This window comes from Apis cerana, linkage group LG3 (genome assembly GCF_029169275.1).
Source record: "Apis cerana isolate GH-2021 linkage group LG3, AcerK_1.0, whole genome shotgun sequence".
Lineage (NCBI taxonomy): Eukaryota > Metazoa > Arthropoda > Insecta > Hymenoptera > Apidae > Apis > Apis cerana.
The window spans coordinates 8,854,819-8,877,721 of NC_083854.1; the positions used below are offsets into that span (position 1 = coordinate 8,854,819).

The 22,903-nt window shown below is 39.6% G+C and overlaps 2 protein-coding genes across 4 annotated transcripts in view; one reads left to right on the forward strand and one right to left on the reverse strand.

Moving 5' to 3' along the window:
- LOC107998101 (protein Tob1) overlaps positions 1-22,903 on the reverse strand; it is a 105,570-nt gene that overhangs the window by 39,476 nt on the left and 43,191 nt on the right. Inside the window, exon 3 of one of the 2 annotated variants that reach the window (XM_062072756.1) lies at positions 12,150-12,314. The exons of the other annotated variant lie outside the window; for it this stretch is intronic. The gene's annotated coding sequence lies outside the window, so the exon portion shown is untranslated. The remainder of the gene's footprint in view (positions 1-12,149; positions 12,315-22,903) is intronic. 2 annotated transcript variants of the gene reach the window in all.
- LOC107998100 (uncharacterized) overlaps positions 16,676-22,903 on the forward strand; it is a 233,548-nt gene continuing 227,320 nt past the window's right edge. For both annotated transcript variants that reach the window (XM_062072716.1, XM_062072710.1), the window contains exon 1: positions 16,676-19,679. The gene's annotated coding sequence lies outside the window, so the exon portion shown is untranslated. The remainder of the gene's footprint in view (positions 19,680-22,903) is intronic.

The window sequence follows — 22,903 nt, forward strand, 5'->3', positions numbered from 1 at the left end:
AATCGTGGGCACGTGAATTTCGAAATCACGGGTTCGAGAAGGAACACGAACCGCTCTGCCGAGCGGAGATAACCCCCACGGGTTAAGGGTTGCGGTTCACGATCGATGGTATCGCGAAATTGGGATCGTGGATGCGCGATACCAACCTGATAGCGTTTCGCCCCTCTCCCTCTCCCCCTCCCCTCCCTCCACGCCGTGATATCGGTATCAGGTTGTCCTTCTCCGCGGATGGCGGCTCTACGTAATATCGCACGACCGCGTTCATCGCGATGGAGCCGTTACATCGCGATAAACACGCCGGGCGGAGCGATGCGTGCACGCGCGCAAAGTGCTTCCGATAAGCTCGCCTCGATTCCAGCCCCGGATCGTGGAAACGGCGAGGCTCATATTTTTGGTAATTGCACGTTTTTTTTCTTTTTTTTTTCGTTTGGAAAGATCGTATTAATACGATTATTAGTGGGTCATCATGAAACGCGTTTTTCCTTTTTTTTTTATCTTCGCGAGTTATGGAATTATTTTTTGATCCCGCATCTCGGTTTTATGAAACATGGAAATATTGGGAAATAGTTAATTAGTTTTTTTTCTTTTTGGTGTAGCTTTGGTGCGATTCGTTTTAATTTCGAAGAATCGTAATATTTTTGTTCGTGTTGCGTACAACGAATCGAAATTTCAGAGACGCGATACAATTTCTCGGACTAGATCATAATTCCATTAAGGATGATCGTAGAACAAAAACGTCAATTATGTAATAAACGTCGAGTTGATTTAAATAAAGATAACGAGAGAATCGATATACGTCCGTTACAAGCACGTACAAAAAAGGAAAAGAGAGAAATATTGGGTATGTTATCAACATTAATAAATCGGCTAATTGTATCGCGTTCTCGTTTATCTGTAAACACAAAGCCAGACGGAATAAAATCGCATTTGGAAAAAAACAAAAGACAGAACGAGTGCTCTGATAATCGGTTGTCGTTTCCAAGGATTAACGTGATTCATTGTAACGAAATTGTATCGGCGAAATTTTATCGTACGATATGAATAAGCGGCATAAGTGGCAGAAACGGAAATCTGCACGATTGAAAAATATTAGAGAGAGAGAGAGAAAAAAAGGAGAAATTAATATATTCAAAGAAATACATAATATGTTACTTTTCCGTAAAATCATACAATTTTTTGATCGCTCTCGATAAGATGAAGTTATCAGCCAGTTAATTATCTCTAAGACGTAATCTTCGATAATTTTGTACGATTAATTCGATTTAAGCTCTCACATACGCGATAACGATTCTTTTCTATCAAAATAAGAATTTTTGTCTTAGATATAAAAAGTTGCTCACGATCGTAAATTTATCCCCATTCGAAATAGAAATTTTATTGTTCAGAAAATCATTCTTCGAATTCTAAAATTGGCAATTCGTTATAATTTTTCGATCAAGAGAAATTCGATTGGATAGCGTCAACAACGATGCTCTGAAATCTCTTCGACTCGAGCAAAAATCTTAAAAAAAAGAACGATTAAAATCCAAGAAAACTCCACCATACGCGAAGAGTAGAAAATCGAAAGAATCGAAAGTTCTACGCCCACTTGAAATCTCCCCTCGAAACGAATACCAATTTTTCTGAACATCGAAACAGCTCAACGACTCTCGAAGACTTAAGTAAGATACGTATCAAGTTCATAAAACTGCAAAATATCTAGCATAGCAACGACACATCAAAGACACTGAGACATCGCTCGGTATATCAAAGAGAGCGAGTGTCTCAAAGTGCATACCTCGCATATCACTTATCCTAAGCGTAATCTCTGCACATTGTTCGCGTTTCATTACGGTTTCCTTCTTACGAAGCTCCTTTCTTTCGATCACGTGGTATCATGTAAAGCAAACCTAGCGAAAAAAAAGAAAAAACGGGCCAGATCGATCCGTTAATATTTTAATATTCTCTTCCTACAATTCCTATTATTATCCACGAGGGAGTCACATGTAACGATAACGCGAACGAATCTACAAAATTCTATCGATAAATATATCAATGACGGTCTGCGATAATGCTCTTCGCCATAATATCCAACCGTAACCCGTTTCTGTTCGAGGAATCGACCATCGAGCTACGATTGTGACGTGTGCATAGTGATTAAAGAGATACGAACGCGATAAGAATGAATTTTTTGGTACTCGAGAGTGATGAAATTTCGTGATTCGTTATGAAATTCGTCGTGAAATTGGAATTCTCTCCATTTTGGATTATTTAAAAAAAAAAGAAATATTATTTCTCGAGCTATCGTGAAAGCATTTAAAATTCGACTTGAAAGAAAACATCACTTGCTCGCACCTACTAAATCCTTAATTATCCAAAGTTTTTCGACGATCCTCCTTTGCACCGGGTACAAATATAAATCATTGCTGCGACGGAGGCTCTGTCGGGGCAGCGAAAGGCTTCGTTTTAAACGGTTACAGCCGATAATGCTTATGCACGACTTGGCTCGGCCACTTTGAACTTGGAGGGTCGTGTAAATCGCACGGAAAACGGGCTACTAGGTCATCTCGAGCGGCTCCTCGTCCGGCTACACACGTTCCATACCATGGACGGTGTGTATAAAGGTGCGCGAGGAGGAGAGAATTTTTCCTCCGTTCATCCACTTTTACTTTTACGTGACACCGAATAAGCCGCGGTTCGATGGCGCCCCACCTCGTTTACACCCGATATCTGTCGTTGCCTTTGACGACGTTCGATGATTCAAGGTTTTACGAATGAAATTTTGTAAAAATATAATGAAAACGCGATCTCATATGCGCGAGAGGAGATCTATTCCGAAGTATCTTATCATTACTACGTTTCAGAGAATTAAAATTTTGACGCAAGAGAGAACGCGTTACTTTTTCTTTTCTTTTCTTTTTCTTTTTTTTGTGGCGAAGCGATGACTCGAAGAAACGCGATTCAAACAGATAACAAGATTTTTTTTCTTATTTTTACCCGCTGTGTGTTTGAGTTTCTACGACAAGTGTGTATACTTTGAAATTATCACATCGAGTCTATAACTAAGTACATAGATAATGACTGAATATTTATTTACTTCGTATTTTAGTTTCTATCTACGATAAATCTAGTCCACAAGGTTGTACACTTTGAAATTAAATTATCGAGCCGACCGCGCCATCCTCCCTTCGAGATTAATTTTAAAATTCCACCGCTTCGTTAGTCACCGCCATCTTAAACCCTTCCACTACGATCCATCCCTCCAACGTTCAAACAACATTTTCTTCCGGCGCACCTCGTTCACCCTTTAACTGACCCACAAACTTGAAAGCTTCGTCCACCGATCAATCTCCATAAACGTTCCCATTCGAAACGCGACCGGTTTCCCAAATAGCCGGCCATAAACTTAATCAGACTGCGTGTTTACCAATATATCGAGACCGTGTTCCGTGTCGCACGAGAATAAAGACGCTTGTCACGTAACCGAAAATCTTCCACATTGCGCCTATATATGTGTGTGTGCATATACAAGCATATAATATATATATAAATACATAACGTTGGCACACAGGCGAGGATCGAAGGAAGGAAGGACCGCACGAAACGTGGTCGCCCAAGTCTCGTAATTTTGATCGCGCGAGCGATAAAACAAGGCGAAATTGCGAGAGCAAACAGAGGACAGGGCTCGACACACGAGGGCTCGAGTACAACCTAGTACTACCTAGGGTTAAAATTATGCCCCGACTTGCAGCCACGTTTGGAGATTCGTTTGGCAACCCTGTCATTTTCCTCGAGAGCCCTTAACGAGAGCACGTCCCCTTTCCCCATCGTGCCGCCACCCTCGAAAAATGCAACCCCTCTCTAAACCGAGAGGTAGGGGGTGGAGTCAAGGTGAAATAAAAGCTGTTACACTCGGTAACGAGCTTGGGACAAGCAATAACGTCGCGTGGAAATTTATTACGGTAAACACGGGCGCATCCCTGGTTACGATCGTTGTAAAACAACGGTTTTCCAGCGATTGCTCGTTTGCTCCTCCTCTTCCTTTGAGATTTGAAAAAGGGGAATGGAAAGGTTGAAGAGGAAAAATTTATTTGGAAAGTTTTCGTTCCCATCGGAAGTAGAACTCGAAATGTGGAATCAATCATATCTTCTTGAAACGTGGAGTCGACGAAAGAAGTTGTGATTGGAATTCTATTTTCCGTTGGTGCTAATTTAATTTGCAATAGGCGAGCTCGATCTAATGAACGTTGGTTAAAATTTTAAAAAGAGATGTAATTGTGGAAGAATTAGAATTCTATTCTTTTTTTTTTAGTAGACGATAGGTGAGTTAAAGATTCTAATGGAGGGATTAAGTTAAAATTTTTAAAGAGGATGTAACAATGGTAATTTAATTTAATTTAAAAGGCGCTCAAGATTTCGGATCGATATTCGTTCCGTTAAAATTCTATTCTTTTCGCTTGATTAAAGGTTATACTCGAACAAATTCCACGCATAACAGAGTCCAACGCGATATTTTCAACGATAACCTCAACTTTTCGTTCACCTATAACTCGAGTTTTCCACTGGCGATCAACTTCACCAACTTTCAAGTGGAGACTGCTGTCACTGATCAGACCGAGCACCTTACCGATACCTTTTCTGTAACTTTTCATTTACTACGATTCGTAATAAATCGAGGAAGTGGCGTTTCTTCGTTCGCGAATCTCCCCGTTCCATTTTCGCGAGGGACTATTTCACGTGGGAAATGGGTCGGCGAAAATCGCGGGGGCTGTGCAATCGAATCTCAAGAACACTCGAGAAAAAAAGAAAAAAAAAGTCGAAAGCGAGTTCAGATTTTTGCCAACAATACGAGAAATACGGCCTATAAAACGAGGTGGAATATACCCCTCCCGCGCTTGCCTTCGTTATATTGGATTCTGCGAATCAATAAACCTCGCTTACGTCACGAGCATGCTGATCCTAATGCAACGAGATTGCAACGCGGTGTTTCAACACAAAACAGAGAACATCCTCGACTCGTTCGACCGTTTTATCGAAGGATACTAAAAATGTATCGACACTAAAGTTTTTTCGTTTCGTTTCAGATGTTCCAATGTTTTTTCGAAAGAATGTCTGCAACAAACAGACACGTGCGAATCGATGGAAACTCTTCGAATTGTAATTTCTTTTTTTTCCTTTTATGTAAAAATAAGATAAATATATCGCGGGAAAAGTTTTGATCATTGATGGTCAATTTGAATTTGTTTAATTTTTGACTCGACTCGATAGCGAAACGAGAGAGATTCGTGGTTGGTATTAGAGGCGAGATAGCAATAACGCGACCTCCTGTTTTCGAGCCAATTGTTATTTCAGACTTTTGGTTAAATTTGTTCAGACATTCCCGTCGTAGGAATAATATTTTTTCGATTATTTCGGGAACGTTCGAGTTTCCACGGAAGAAGTTGGTTCAATAAGAGAGTTGGAAGAGAGAAAAATTAAACGGCGGATTGGAAAATGGAATTGGTGTATCTAAACTTTACATCTATATAACACGAGGAAATACCAAGTGCGAAGAGCAAAGTTCACGTCGAGCCACGGGCAATATTTAAGAATTGCAACCTTTGCTCACCGGGGAAGCAAAACCGAAGAAAAACGATATGTCAAACGGAGTTCACGGATGACGATTACTAAAAAGAGAACAACATCTTTGTTAAATGTCACTGCTTTCACCGTTAATTTCACAACGATCTTTGACGATCCGATGACTTTCCCTCTTGCTATTTTATCTAAATTAGCCATTAATCAAATTTTACGCCCATTATATAACTTTATAGCAATTAAAAAATCAATCTTCTCAAGATAAACGTTGCCCTTTCCTCTTTCATTAAGTTTCTAATTTTGTTTCTGAAACTATTAATAGTCGCAGGATCTTGGAAATACATCGAAAAACGATATTTACCTATTCCAAAATATATCCCATTCGGATTTTATCCAACAATCGGAGGAATTCGGAAAAATATACACGAAAGATATTTGCTCGAACTTACGATTCCCATTTGTAATCTTTTCACACGCAGGGAATTTTCTCGTGAACACTAAAATTATGACTATTCAACACTTATCAATAATCAATATAAGATCTTTGAAACGTATCCAAAAGATATTTACCCTACTTCAAACTTCCCATCCGTTATCTTCCCGAGTTCGAAAATCCTAGAACGTCGAAAACTCGAATACGATAGAGATATTTACTCGCTTCAAATTTCTCATTTGTAATCCTCTCGTGGATGCCTCTACTCGAATTTCCCATTCGCGATCCTTCCTTCCTTTCATCAATTATATCTCTCGAATGAAAATACAAACGACGATCGCAAGGTTTTACACGCCGAGTCTCCCCAAGAATTTATTCATCTCGAATTTCGTTGAATAAGTTTTCTACAAATTTAAACGATCGCCAAGCAATAATTTCATATTCCACTCGTGGAATAATTTTTTCTTAATATCTCGAAATTCAAGGATCGCAAGATTGCTCGAGGAAACGCGAAACACGTCCACAGGTGGACATTTACCTACATCAAATTCCCCTCGGTTCTCAGTCCATTCACGTTTCAATTTTTTTTCCGCGAAAAAAGGGGAACCGAAGAGACTTCGTTTCGCGGGCCGACCGAAAAAAATACCAACGATTCACGGAGCAGAACATCGCTACGCGTCCAGAATGGAACAACGAGGCGCACAATGAACACGGTTTTCAGCGTTATTCTTGAGCTCCCTCCGGGGAGAGGGGGACGATCCTCGAATTCCGTGATGGATCGGTTGGTGACGCGTGAAAAGCGATCGTACTTCCGTGAACTTGTCTCAAAGCGAGGTGTATCGTAGAATTGAACGAAACGTTTTGTGAATTAACAAACTTAGAAGAGATTAGAAGTCGAATTAATTCGAGACATTTCGAAATAACTTTCGCCATTGTGTTTAACCGTTGTTTAACCGTTGCAGATGGAAAGTTGCCTCGTACAATTTCAATTACGCGTGATAATTTGGCGAGAATAATTTATCTCGACACAAATTTTCTTCGACATAGGTTTTTATCGCACGAAGACGAGAGATGTAAGCTAACAGGGCTCGTTCGATAAGGTGATACGCTCGATGTATATTATCAGAGCACATTATCAAAAAGTAAAATGTGCAAACGTATTATTTTATAATCGTTTCTGATTAATTTTTTTTCTTTCTGAAGATCGAGAAATAATCGAGATAATCGTTTTTTTTTCTAATTTCTATTTAGGAATGTACTATAAAAAAAGAACAAAAATAATTCTTCTTCTTCAATCTTTCTACAAATCCGAACTATTTCCACTTGAAAAAAAAAACTTTGTAACGATCCATATTATTCCCCCTTCGAAATATTTTGTTTCACGTTTTCTCGAAGCATTGAAATACGTACAGAATAATTAATGCGGGCTGCATGGAGAATCAGCTTCCTCCTTACAAAGATTCAGATGCTTTTTGCGATCGTATAAAAAACGTGAGAAATTGCATTGGACCGTGGAAATAGAAGCTCGATTCCCCGGCTCGTGTAAAAGCGGACGCTGATTTACAAGGCCAATAGTATTTATCGCAAACTCTGTAAAACGAAGCGAAGGTTCGAGATCCTTTTACGATAGAGAGAGAGAGAGAGAGAGAGAGAGAGGATTAACAGCCTGTTTCCAAACCCTGTTTCGTCGAAAAGGGATAAACGTTACGCGAGAGAGGCGATGAAAATTCGACTTTCGTCCTCGTAAAACGTGCCTACGCGTGTTGCTCGATGGCCCAGTAAAGGCCGAATGTGGCAGGAAAATTTATTTTGATCACGGGGTTGGATGAATTGTAACATCAGCGAGAGCTCGTCCCCCTTTTCGTTTCCCTCCCTCTCGAAGCACAATTTTTTTATACGCTCTTCTTACACGAGAAAGAAAAAAATTGAATTTACATTACGTCGTTGAGATCGCTCGTTGGAATGTGATTTCGTAACAAAAATGTAAATCGGTAAATTTCTTCGATAATTTATTTACCTGTTGAATAAAGTTTAAGAAGTCAATCAGAATTCAGTAAGAATCAAAATTTAATCCCTTTAATCATAATCCCAAATTTTGCACTCTCATATTTAAAATCTATCGTTTCTAATTCGGTCAATAATTTAAAAAAAATTTCCAAAGTTACACATTAATCGTCACGACTAATCACGATATGAAACGACATGCATATTATCCCCACTTTCGATTCAATCACGATGATAATGCAAAGGATCCATAAGACGCATGAATCGCGTGATAATTAAAAGAGAATACTAATTACGAGGAGACGAAGAACACGATTGATTTTACATCGAATTAAACCTATCCATCGTCCACGTTTCACGCGCATCCCTGACCAAAACTCCCGATTCTTTTTTTTCTTCTTCTTTTTTTTTTCTTCTTTCATAGCGACTACGATTAATCTCGTCTTCCTCGCGATCACGGAGAAACGTGGTGGCTGGAATTTATCGCCCGCACGAATACTTTGCCTTCAATATCGGCATATTAATTTTCGGCCGAGTACACGAGCCGAGAAACTTTCGACCGCACTCTTTAATTACCAATCGATTTTTCATCGTCCCGATTCTGCTCTGGAACTCGTGTCGATACATCGATGCGATATATATTATAAGAATTACGAAGATTCTTTTATTCATGTGTAACGATTCGTGCAAAGTTCTCATTAGATTATTGTTATTATTATTATTATTATTTTGATTAATTGCGAATACTTTTACAGACAATTTATAACATAATTTAGACGTATTACATGAACAAAATAATAAAATTAAATTTTTATCTAAAATAAGCACGAATAAAAAAGAAGCAAATAGGATCCGATAAACTCTTAATTCTCAAAGATTGAAAGAAAAAGTTAAATAAATAAAAAGAAGTAAAAAATAGAAATAGATACGAAAATATCGAAAATTACAGCGAAAAATGTAAAAATATCAGGAATCGAAATATCAAGATTCGTTTATACATCGTTCCGTAATTAAATCTGACTCTTAACCTTTAACCGGGACATTTTCTTTGAAAAGGTAGCGGAAATATTCAAACAGCCTCCACCCACGCTGACGCAAACGAGGGTTTCGTTGACCAGCTCCTGGGCTGACATGTTTGCACGGGCCTCAAAAGCTTTATTTGCCGAGCGAGATTTTCCAATTAAACCGTGATTAATCCGCGCGACGAATGCTTAGGGCCGAAATGTTTACGACGCGGGGATGAAATAAGTTGCTTGTATACAGAGCGACGAAAATCGATACACACTGTGTGGGTGTTGGATGGGCGGGGTTGAGTGCAGAGGAATTGACGATAATCCGATTTCGATGGACGGCACGAGTTGGATAATTCGTTTGCCTCGTGCCATTCCAAAGGGGGAGGAAGAGAGAGGACGAACGAGAGAGAGAGAGAGAGAGAGAGGAAGAAGAAGGACGATCTGGTTCTGTCCTCCTCTCTATTCCCTCTCTCTGTCGTCGAATGGAACTATTGAATTCCGTTTTCCTCGACTCGCGTGACTCGAATCGCGAAAAAATTCGAACTGCGTAGAGGAAAAGCGCTTCGAAATGACGCTACGTCCCGTGAAATATAGGAAATTCTTGCCGATAAAATTCTTTCGATTATCCGCGTCGTTGCTGTAATTAGCTGTGATCTGAATTAATTGATCGGCGATTCTGCATTTATAATCAGAAATCCCATTCTATTTTTTTTTTTAATCGAATAAAAATACCACATCGGAAGAAACACGTAAACGAAGAATCGTTGCCAAATCGTGTTATACTGGAAAGATATTGGAATGCAAAATAGTAAATACTTATATTAAATAATTTTCATATATTGAATATTCGTATTTGTACAATGTTTTACGCGTGAATATTTTACGAGGGAATAAAGATATTTAAATTAACGATGTTTTAATTAAGCGAATGATTAAAGAATTAGAAACTATTTTGCAATCTGGTTATACTGCGAGAAAAGTAAGAGAAAGATCGTATATTCGTGCGACGCTGTCGCTTTCTGTAAATAGATGTATTTTAATATTCGCTCTACGAATTATTTTATTACGACGCAAAAATCTTCTCCGATTATAAATAATATATAAATTATTACATAATTAATTACTGCAACGGATAAGATAAGTCGATAAAAATTTGCATGATAAATAAAATCAAAATCTACATCATGATTTCATTATAATTTATTAAACCATCTTGATCAATTAATTCATCAAATGCGAATCGTCGACGCCATCTCGAATAGCGAGTGCGACCTTGCTATTATTGTCGCGCTATTTTCGTAAGCAACCCGAGCAATCTGACGTAAATAAATGCGTAAATACCTACATTGCGTTTTGACCCATTAATTTATTACACGCGCCTAATTAGTTAATTCTTTCAACGCGATGCGTCACACGACAAAGCCTAAATCGCGAATGGAAATCGCCATTTCCGTAGTAAAAGCAAGACTTCCAGACGGCGTTACGACTTTAACGTAATTTGTCATAATAGGCATGTTTGTTTGATGTAATACCAGGAGACTGAGTCACGGCGATCGTTCCAGATCCAACCTTGAAGAAAAGCGAAACGCCTCGGATCGACTGGTAACGAGTTGCGATTTTCAGATCGATCCGTCGAACCGATGGTATTTCATTTACCTTTTAAACGAGGCTGCATTCCAACGGATGAATCGTCTCGATGAATCGATATTCTAACACTGTTACACCTTTCTTCAGCGTGAAAACTTAACACACTCGATCGGTAATCACTTATAAGCGTAGGATATTCATCGTAAATGTTAGTATGGTTTTTCGAATATTGTCAACAATGTAATAGAAAGTAAGAACAGATATTAAACAGCATTCTATCGATAACGAAAAGCAATATAAATGCTGGAATAGTAAATATGTTCATAAAGAATCCTAATATAATATTTTTATTGCAAAGTATCAATAAAATGCATCGTGTATCGATTTGCATTTGTAAAAAATATGCAAGAAAAAAAAAAAGAAAAAAAAAGAGTGGAGAATGCATACTCTAGGATCAAACATTGCTGAAACGCTTTTTCTTTAATAAAGAAGTCAAGGACGCTTTTAATTTTTTAAATGACATCACACAATCTTTTCTATCCATTTGAATTGTAAGTAACATCGTGAAAAAAATTCAAGGATATTGATAATATTGCTTATTTTCTTTAAGTTTGTTTCCATTAAATTTTTATTTATAGGAACGATTTAACGAATAAAAGATAGTAGAATTTTGTCTCGCGAAATTTTGCGCAATTCATAATAACATGATCACATATCTTTATGATATAAACAAGAATCTATGACACACAAATCTGTCCATTATTTTTGTTTTGTTAAAACGTGCCATTGAATGTTTCTATGAGGTTATTGATTCACTGCGCATTGCTAAAGAATTTTATCATATTTAATAATCATTCTTCAAAATAAATTATTAGAGATAACTATTTTATATCGCAGAATTTTTTTTACGACATAATATTGAATATTCTAATTTTTTTGAGATTAATATTTTTATATAACATCACTTCGTGATTACCAAAGATGAATCGCGGTGACTGTTACGAAATCATCACTTATATATATGTATCACTATGCTATATGTATTACTAAAATATCACCAACATATGTGTTTCGTACTTTCGAAACGATTCTCGATTGTTCAATTTTATATACGTTATTGTGACAATTTTTTTTTTATCAATTCAAACAATAAAGACACATCGGCGATTCGAAATAAAATATTTGACTCGACGCGACACGATATTTGAAATTACGACGTAAGTGAAGTTATGTCAAAGCAATCGATTCGATATATCGAATGAATTGCGATAATCGCAGAATCGTAGAATTTGGCGCGACTACTGCGCCACAAAACGCGGCAAAGACGCTGTTGAACCGTTATGATGTCGAACGTGCTTCGATCGCGTGACACGTTACAGAATTCGCATCGCGACGGGTTTCGTGCATAAATTACTTAACCGTGTGACGCGTGTGTACACAAGAGTTGTGGAAAAAAAACAGGCCTGAGATCACGCGAGTTACTGTTCTGTGGAATGAACGCGATCAAAAAAGTCAAAGAGTGTTCTCGAATCAGAGAAGAAAAGTTCGATACTCACATGTCTTTGTCGAATCAGCGAACACTATTCTCGTCCCTCGAATCAAAGTACGAAAGCACGAAATGACGTCAGTGGAAGATCACTAAGTTCGGCAACACCCTCGGAATATCCTTGTCCGGAATGCGGAATATCCACACTTCTGCTTTCTCACCGTGCTCCGTTTTCCTACAAGGTACGACCACGAAATATTTTCTTCTATTACACTTTTCTTATAGAGATTGTAGCTCCCCCAAAAAACGGGAACAAGCTGTCACTCGCGTAATATCAATTCTCACTGCGATCCGGTATTACATCCGGTGGAATAAGGTTATGTCTCGTATCGTTGACGCGTAAAACGTTACGTATAAAAGTAAAAAAAGAAAGACGCGGAGATTCGAAAGAAAGGAAAACGATCGGAGCAATCACGATCGCGATATTGCTCCTCCTTTCTTCGCTATGTTTTTTCTTCTATCGATATTCGGTCGTGTTGCTCGCTGCAACGGCGTTCGCGGTGTGTCGTGTCAGTTCTCGAATGAAGCACTGAGGAAAGAACTCGTCCTTTGCGCGCGCGCGTTACTGCACACGCGTATATCTATGTACATATATAGACAAGTATAGATATTATGTACAACACGAGTGCCCCTGTAATGTCCTTCGTTCCGTGAGCGAACGTTTTTCTTTTTTTGGTCAGAACAGTTATCGCTTCGTAAACTTACACGAACAGTCACTCGCGAGTGCCGTTGCGAGACTGGAACGCGGGGAAACATGTGCGGCCTCTTACATATCGCTTTGGGCGAAGGGGGAGTCGGGGAGAGGAGTAGGGGGAGCCACTGAGGCGTCGGTGGGGGAAGATCCCACTCCGCGGGCCACGAGAGGGGGTATAATTGGCAAGGACGCGAGACTTCGACGTGTCGCGGTCGCTTGACGTACTACTTTTTTCCTAGCACTTGTTCTTGCTTTCTTGCGGGCACATTGATAAGGAAAGTTATCGAAGAATCCCAGTTTTTTTGAGATCTGAAATAGAATGATTTCAGGGAGGAAAAAAAAGAACCTCTATTTTATAGGAAACTACATTTAGGAAAACTACCACTAATGTTAAAGATAGGGTGAGAGCTTGTTCCTTTTGGAGCTGGTTAACTATATTTAGAGCCTAGTTTCCACCCGTTGTTGAGGGAAATAGAACACCAAGAGTACCTAGTATAAACGATGTCTGTTATAAATCGAGTTAACTCGTTGAATTTTTTTAATATCCACTCGTAAATACAAATTACCCAAGAAAATATTACCAGCAATTTTAATTAGTGATTCAGCCTTCTGCACTTAGGCTTTTCGTAATCTCGTTATTTATGGAACTTATTGCACGATGCAAACGCGGTAATATCACGCGCGAAATCGTATCTCGGATCTGGTTTACTTATTCTATCGTTAACGATGCACAGGATAGATTAGTAAGATTAATAATTATTAACCAATGTATTTCACATAAATTTCTAAGATGGAAAACTCGATGATTTCCAAGATCCCTTTAACATAATAATATCGATGGTTAAATATATAGCTCGACCAGGAGAACGATAATCGTAACGCCTCGATCTTTCGGGCTGTCGTTTAAATCGCGTCAAGATCGGATGACCTTGATTCACTTACGCATAAGCACGAAACGACAACAGAACGTGCAGGAAGCCCCCTATCTGAAGACAATCGCGACAAATCGTAAGGTAGATTCGTATCGCGACTTCCGCGATGAGGTAAGACCGACGAGACGTAATCGTGATTATAAACTCGTGTCGGCCGTGGCTCGGGGCGGAATCCATTTTTCTCCTTCTCGTAATACACGAACGAAAGGTTTCGCCGGATGATTGCGATATCTCAGCTAAATTCGTTCGCGAAAATTAGAGAATCGTTTTTCGATCCGACACGCTCCTTTGCATGGTCAGCTACCCGATCGAATTTTCGTTTCTTTTTTTATATTTTATTACAATTATTTAATACGGAATTGTCTTGTTCGGTATCTTTTGTTTCTTGTCGATCAATCATTTCGAATCGATATTCGTTTATGATTAAGCGCATCTTTTGTGCACGGATACACGTGTACAATCGATCGAAATTTCAAATAGGTTTGAGACACGTGGAATTTAAAGTATCGATTTATAATACACTTTATAAGATCTATCTCGGAGACTTCGAGACGTTTTTACGATATATTCGGCCAGGGAACGTTGTTCAAGATCAAAACAACATGTTACATAATGCATAAATGAAATAACGCATCGGTTAGAATTGGTTACATAAACTTGCAACAAAAATATCAAAGATTGCGTGCTTGTGAAGGAAGAGAGAAAGGAAAGCGGATTTGTGAGTCAGTTTTCAGAAACGGCGCTAGCATTTGGTTATTAGGAGTGGTGAAAATACTCTATTTCCTTCCGAAACGAGACACGTTATTGCAATTGCCGGTTACCTAACTGCAACAAAACGAATCAAAAGTGAGTCAGAAAAATTGCAAATTCGCTGCAAACTTCCACTCGGCTCGTTCTTCGAATTTTTTCAGAATCTTCACAATATACCGTATCCACGCTTAAACATATTTTTGTCCACGCTCGAAATTACAATTTTCTTTTATCGACGAACGATATCCATAAAAAGGGAGAAAGTAATCGGCGACGATCCAACTGCCTCCATTTCACTGTAAAACATTCGATCAACGAGTGGATGTTTTCCAAGCGGCGCGTATTTATATCAAAAGCCCTGATGTGTGTCTTTTTAACATCCCCTCCGACCGTATTTGCCTCCGGCCGTGGCGTGGATGTAAAATGTGTCACGCTTACAGAGATGGGGGAACGATAGAAAAAGCACGCACGAGCGCACAGTTCAGGGGGTGCAGGGCTCGGGCACGTGAAAAGTTCAACAGGAAGGAAACGTCATGAGCGTATATATACGCACAACACACAGATACACACTCACATACACATTCTTCATCTCCTCGCCTCACTCTTCCTTTCATGCGTGTGCCTTTTAAAGGTCCCATGGAAAGCAGCACGCGCTCGGTAAATAAAGGGCCAGGCGCATTGCACCGTTCCTCGACTCGTTTCCGTCCAATGTTTAACGACTCGACCCGGCTATCTGTGGCGTTATCCGCGGCTTCCACCACCTTATCGCTCCGACCACCTTACCCTTACCTCAGAAACCCTTTCCTCCTCTTTCCCCCTCCTCACTACCCATTGAATTCGGTTTAGTTTCTTCTCGCCTTCCATCGATCGATACCGTCGCGCTCGTTCTCATCGTTTTGTCCCTCTTATCAATTTTTTTCTCCCGATACCCCTTCCCAACCTGTTCGCTGCTCCTTCCGCTCCCCTCCCCGCGATCCCGTTGCGCCCTCGTTCGCACGTCCGTAACGCTTGGTCCAACCACCCCTGTTGACTTTCCTTTTAACCGTATTTACGGATCCCATCTCTTATTTGTTCCTCCCGCCGCTCGATATAATTTTATTTGCAATCACTCTCCCTCCTGTTTGCATTAGCCCGTCTTGGTACGCGGTTTCGGAATCGAAATCCGAATCTCTTCCTCGTCTATCTCTTTCTCCCGCGAGGATCCAGTTTGTTCCGGAGAATTGATCATCCAATTAAAAAAGGCAAAAATATATCCTCCTCCTCTCCCATTTTAACTTTTTCAGAGAATTTTAATCCGATCCTTGATCTTTTTCGCGGACCGGACACCGTGTCTTTCACGGCTTCGGTATTTTTAATCTTTCTCCTCCTCGAAACCTTCCGGTTTCGAGACGCGCTCGCTTCTCTTTTTCTTTCTCTCTCCTTTCCTTTCCCTTCCTTTCCTTTGTTGCATCAGTAAACAGGTTAGCCAATTTTTCTGGCGCAGGAAGCAGGAACGTGAGAGAAGCGCTGGAATAAGAATGTCTCTCCGCTCGAAGGAAGGGAGGAGAGGGAGGGATGAAGGCGAGACGTGCGTTTAAAGCGCGCAAAACACCGTGTAAAACCGTGCTCTCGGACTACACGTACGTAACACGCACACGCGCATCACGTGTCGCGCATATTGTTCGAGGCAGGTTTTTCGACCGAGATTAAGAGCGAGCACGTAGCTCGCGACTTTGTCCGGTCTAAGTATGCCAAGGATTACCGGTATGAACTTTTACAGGCCGCGAACGCAATAATCCGATAATATCCGAGCAGGAAACCGGGGGCCGTGTTACAGTGATACTACCGGCGACAGATTAACGAGGGGAACGGTTCGGAAACCGTTGGTATCGGGCCACTTCGGTTTCCTGTGCCAACGATTAATCAGAATCCTGATTTTTTAGTCCCTCGACGAGACGACGGGCAATGAAGATGAGGTAATTTCTTTTGGAGGAATGCAGGAGATTTCATTCAAAATTCTGAGCGATCGTGATTTGTTTTATTTTATTTTTTTTGGCTAGAGTCGATAGAATATCATGTATAGAGTCGTTTCTTTGCATATTATCTAGATACACGTTTATATATCGTGTAGGTGGGATTTAAAAATTTTAAAGGTTGACGTACAACGTTGTCGATTTATTCGAGGTTTATTTATTTAAATACAGATTAAGAGGTTGTATGGATTACTGGCCTCTTTATTCGTATATTCGTCTAGTTATTCTAACGGATTGAAGATGATTTATAGAATTTTTCGACTGTTGGTTTGTGAAGTATCAGGCTGATTTGTATTAATTATATTTAAAGTAAATGTAAATTTTTGAAATCGTTTAGTTTCTGTAATTTTAAGATAGTACAATTTTAAAAAGCCGAAGTGTGAATTGATAGTAAATATGCCAAGTAACGATGATTCGACTTTTGGAGATCTTCCGAGACGGAAAGGTACGAAAGTTGTTAAGTTTTTTTTTTTCAAATAAAAGAATTCCAGAAATTATTTATATCAATAACAAGGCAACCGATAAGTAAATTTATCATAAAGTGTATAATATTGCAATCATGGAAGGTTTTTTGGAAAATCTTGGAATTTTTTTCTTTTTTTCACTTATGGAAGATTAAATTATTCGCGAAGTTAAATTTATATGCATTAACTGAAATGAAGTAAATGGAATATTTTTAACGGATCAAATTTTATTCGAAATGAAACTTAGAATAGGTTAATTTAAGGAGTAATTCAGGTAACCGCACGTGATCGCGATTTGTAGACAAATTAATATTTCCTCCACATGTAACCGAGGGCCACCGGTTTGAGTAATATATAGCCTCGCGATACGATCTGAGCAAACATTAGCCGGTTGCGCGACGAGCAACGGAAAAGTTCGTTTCCTTGATGCAACAACGTGGCTCGTGAAAGAAACGGAAACAATTCGTTCTTCGGTTGCCACGATTAATTTCACCTTGAACGTATCTACCAATTAATCCACAAGATTTTTAGTTTATCGATATTGAAAAAAAAAAAAAATAACCAAGATTCATCATCAATTGCTCGTAAATATTTTATATTCGTTATCACAAATTTTTAATATTCGCATTCATTTTAATTCACCTCTGTAATACAAAATATTACACGAATTTCATATTTTTTCATCCCTTGATGCACGAAATAAAATGTAACGTTTACGACGATATTTGCCACATATTTTTTAACATTTTTAACGTTTCCACCTTTTATCCATTCTAATTCCAAATTCAAGGAAATATCATGTATGCACATAATTCATAATTAATAATATCTCACTTCTATTTTCAAAACAAAATAAAATATCGTGCACGTTTTACTAATTACGAAAACTCATAGCAACTCGAGTCGTATCTATGCAAGGATAAGATTGGAAAACTCTAGAAAAGGAAATGGAAAGAAGTGAAAAAGTTGGGGGAAAATATAATTATAATATAAATACACACACACACACACACACACACATATATATATATCGGAGAAAAACTACGTTTCTGCGTAGTTACGATTACGTGTACTAGGAAGTTAATCGATCGTAGTCGTGTACGTAATCGGTACGATGCGAAAATTTATGCAACCCCGTGCTCGCCGATAAATCGTGGCTTGATTAATTGCCACCGATAACCAGGCCGATAATCGTGTTTGTCCTTTACCGAAGGCGCCGCTCAACCAAGTTTCTATTTTGCACAGTTCCACCTCTCTTCGTGGTCACGGCCAACAGGCTGAAAACACTTGTATTAGTATTCGCTCGCTCGCTCGTCCGTCGTTATTTTGCGTAACAAGCTAACGTTCTTCCAGCACCGTTTTACGACTGACCTCGTGGCACGTGAACGAGCGGAATTCAACTACATCGAGATATTGCGATCAGCCAGTAAAAACCTCCTACTGCGCGAACCAAATTGCATTTTCCATCCCAATTTCCGTATTTTTTGCCATGGGTCCAGCTTTGTTTATCCACTTTTATTTTTTCATTTTTTAATGGAATGGACGCGAATATACGTACGTGTATCTTCGTAGCAATTTACATAAAATAATTTGATAATTTATTATCGACCATGTTGATTCCAACATACTTTTTCACGATTAATTTAAAAACGAAATGGGGACAGTTAACGGGAGATCGAGTTAGCGTGCTAATAGTCAAGATTGGCTTTGAATCTAGTTTTAATTTCGTTCTCGATTGCGAAATGTCAACCGTGGTATATCGTGATTTGAACTTTGTGTCGAACTGCTTCGATTCTGTTCTATCTCTATCGTTCTTGGTTGAATAAATTCGGGCTTCATTGATTCCGGATGAAAATGATCGCTCGTTTACCCATCCACTTTGGAAAATATAACTCGCAGTAACAATTTCGGAATTTCGATCGTTTCAGTATCACGCGTTTTTCCAGTACGATCGAAACGAGAATGGAGAAAATTTCTATTCGTCGCGAACAATTTCGAGGCACAACTCGTTTTCCCTTAAGTTGGCGTTCGTCGCGCGAGCAAATCGATGTTATAACAACCGAGATATCGAGATTGTTTTCTCCCTAGGAACAAACAATTTCTCAATATCGCGCGACTCGTTGGTAACCGCGAGTCGGGGAAATATTCTCCGCCTCTTCCCGTTCCTTCTCCGTTCCTTTCGAACAGATTCGTGGAAACGTACGTGTCCTCCCGGCTCGCTCGATAAAAATATATTTGCGAAAATCCAAAGCAGGAGGAATTTCAGACGGTGGCTTCGATCGAAGTCAAATATTTGCGCGATCGCGCGCTCAAACCTCGTATTTCCGCGTGTATGCATATTCTTCGTGGCATATTCGTGGCCACGAAGGAAACGACGATCGGCAGAGTGCGTGTCTCTCGTGACCGACCGATCGACCGACCGACCGACCGATCGATCGATCGATCGAATTTTTTTCGATTTCGAGTTTTTCCAGCCGCTCTGCACTTCCTTCTTCTTCTGGAGATGAAATTACATCTGGCGCGGTCGCTAAAGTCTCCCTGGAATAATATCCACAACGCCTCTGTCTCTTTCATTTTTAACCATCGTACGCGTACGAGCCTCGATATTGTTAGTTAGTGATAAAATCGATAGCTGTTATAAAAGTAAACACACACGCACAACGAAATATTTCCACATGGAGTTTATGGGTAAGTATATATAGTATATATAATGTATATATATATATGGAAGGGACGTATCCAACGTCGTTGATCGATAGGCGTATCTTATCCGGGGAACTCGTTTCATTGTATATCGGTTTGAACGATCTAATTCGATCGGTGCCTCTTCCATGGAATTGTCTATAGATTCTAGTCGAACAAAACTGTAATCGAACACTTTATTTCCAATACTTCCGCGTGGATGGGGGATAGGTTGCGGGATTTTCTTTCACCGGACATTGGATAATTACGTTTCGCTCTCGGATAACTGTTTATTTCCGTTCTTATGAAATTGTTCCGTTTCGTTTCGTTTCGTCTCGAAAGGTATTCGATCGAAGAAACGTTTTTAACGTTCCCTCGTTTCCGAAGAAATTCATCGATCGAAAAATAAGAAATCACGAAGATGCTTGCTCAGATTACCATACGAATGTACCGATTTTAAATCCTTTCTAAATTAATTATTCATCAAACTACTATTTCCGTCATCTGGAATCCCCATTCCGGCTCGTCGAACAGGCCGAATATACGTGGCGCGTTTCCATTTCACCAAAACGAGGATTTATCGAAACTCGAGTCGACGGTAGGCGAAATAGACGCTCTAGCGAGTGCAAACGAAAAAAGAAAAAAAGGAAGGAAGGAAGGAAAAGAAAGAAAGAAAGAAAGAAAAATGCAGAACAGAGTCATTCGTCAGCCTTTCAGACTATTTCGTCAAGCGAGATACGAGAACGATAGCCAGTTAAGCTTTTATCAGCGACCCGCACACCGGTCACGACCGTGAAATTGCACGTCGTGGAATAAAGCGAGTATACACGTGACTCGTTGTCGAAACTCGAGCCGGCCGATTCCCCGTGGAAAACAATTTTCGACTTTTCCTACCTTTCCGCTCGGTTCTCGATTCGGAGGAGGGACGAGTGGTCGGGCGCGAGTGTGTGCGCGCGCTTGTGTATGGCGTGCAGTAATAACGACTGATTACGAATTCAACGAGCGAGCGGTGATGAACGCTTGCGCGCTGCTTATTTATCGAATCGCTGTGTAATTAATTACGAGTTAAACGCGGCGTAACAAACGTATGAATTGGCCGTGGCACGGGGCATTAGGTATTAGATCGAACGTTGGTTGACAATTACGAGTGTGGTCGCGGCTCTCTAATATCGCTTTACTTCGATCTGTATCTGTACACCGTTCGACACCAAGTTTTGCCCGTTCGCTCTCACCGGATCGATGCGAATTTTCGTTATATTCGCGTTGTACACCGCGATATCGCAGAATACATTCCTATTATCGTTTATTTCAAACGGCTATTATTTGTAATGTAATCAGTCGTGAAAAATAATCATTCCTTTAACTATGCAGTATGCAATTGGTACTTATTGCAAATCACAGTTGAAACTTTAATGTTTATGGATTAAGTGTAGATATAACCGTAAAAAAGTTTACGATCTTTCTTGCTATTTACGCAATCGATTTCACATATTTATTATAGCACGACGGTGGTTTCATTACGATTAATTTTATTCCCGGTATATTTATCAGGGATAAATAAAAATTTGCTTCACCGAGGAAATTCACTCGATCGAAACTCTTCGTCCGATGCGATTCCATGAGAACGAATCCAAATCGTGACCTCATCCTTCACCACGAGACAAAGTAATTATTCCGCACTCCGTTATTCAATTCGTTAGGGTTAATTCAAATTTGGGTTAATCGAAATGTTTACGCGTAATCCTCGGCAGAGTTAATAATTAAGGCAATCGTTCGAACGTGGAATCGTACCAAGTATCGCTTAATATCGAAGCCGTCTCGCAGATTGAATCGTCGACGCTATCGTGTGTGAGATCTCGTCGACTCTCACTCGATAAAAGATTATTCTTCGTTTCGATGTAAATAGCGTTGAGACGGAGAGAGAGAAATAACAATAATATAAATTATCGATATTTTCCATGTATATAGTATATAAATCATAGTTGCAATTAACTTTCAATGTTCGTTCCAAGTGTTAAAGAAAAGGAGAAATCAAAGTTCAAGCTCGTAAAAAAAAAAAAAAAATCTTCCCATATCTATAATATAGCAACGAGAGAAATTCAGAACCAATTGTCCCGAATAACGAGCGAGTGAAAAATCAATGCCGATAATCGAAAATCAAGAAAATCGAATTCGAAAATTCGACTTGTAACTTCAAGCAGCGCGGAATCGAATTTGAAACGAAATCCAAAGTTAAGAAAAATCAATTTTCGAACGGAGAGCGGATCGATAATAATTTTTCTCGCGGCGTTTACACTTTCGTGCGACCAACTTCTCATTCCGTACGCTGTACGCCACGCGTCGGCATCGAAACTAATAAGACTCGGACGACGCCACGTGACCAGATAGATTAATGATCGTACGACAGCCGTTTAACTCCGCCGCGTAATTCGGTGCGGAGCACGAGCCGTGCACCGCCATTCACGGAGAAGTGGTTCTGGTTTAAGGCGGATCCGCAGCGAACCGGGGCGTACGCGTACGCGAGTGAACGGGTTCACTCGATTTCATTCATTTGCCGGATAATCGCCGTGTTCCTGTTTGCGGCTCAGGGACGTGCCAACGCGCGAGTGCACGAACCCAAGGTCTCGAGTTCCGCACTCCACAGAGGCTGTGCAGCCTCTGTGATCCTACCTACCCGTCACCGCGCCTCGATGCTCGTCTTTGCTCGTCCTTTCTCTTCTAGTTCCCTTCGTCGAAAGCGTGAGCTGCGCCACAGTCATCGCGAGATCTGCGCCGAGAGATTCTTCCTTTGGAACGTAAAGAGGAGAGAGATCCGCTTATCTTTCTTTTTTCCCCTCGAACAGGAGAAAAAAATTTATTGAAACGAGAGAAAAGTATCGAGCGGAAAGGAAGATTCTTTTTCTCGGGTTTTATGTGTTTCGTTGTGCATCGAAAGTTGGAAAGTTTCTTTTCTCGGATTCTATTTGATCATATTCGGGTCGAGAAATTTTCTTATCTTTCTTCTTTCTTGTTATTATTGTTATTATTATTTTTTTCTCAAGATAAATTCTTCGGTTTCTTGCGAAGTAAATTTTTTAATGCAATTTTTTGTAGATAAATCGTCGATCACACGGACTTTTTTTCTTTTTTCTTATTCGTGTATTTAGATGAATCGTTTGTTGCGAAGTTAATTTTACGAGTTTTTATATAGAAGATCGATTATAAGATCGAGGATAATTTAATATACTTAG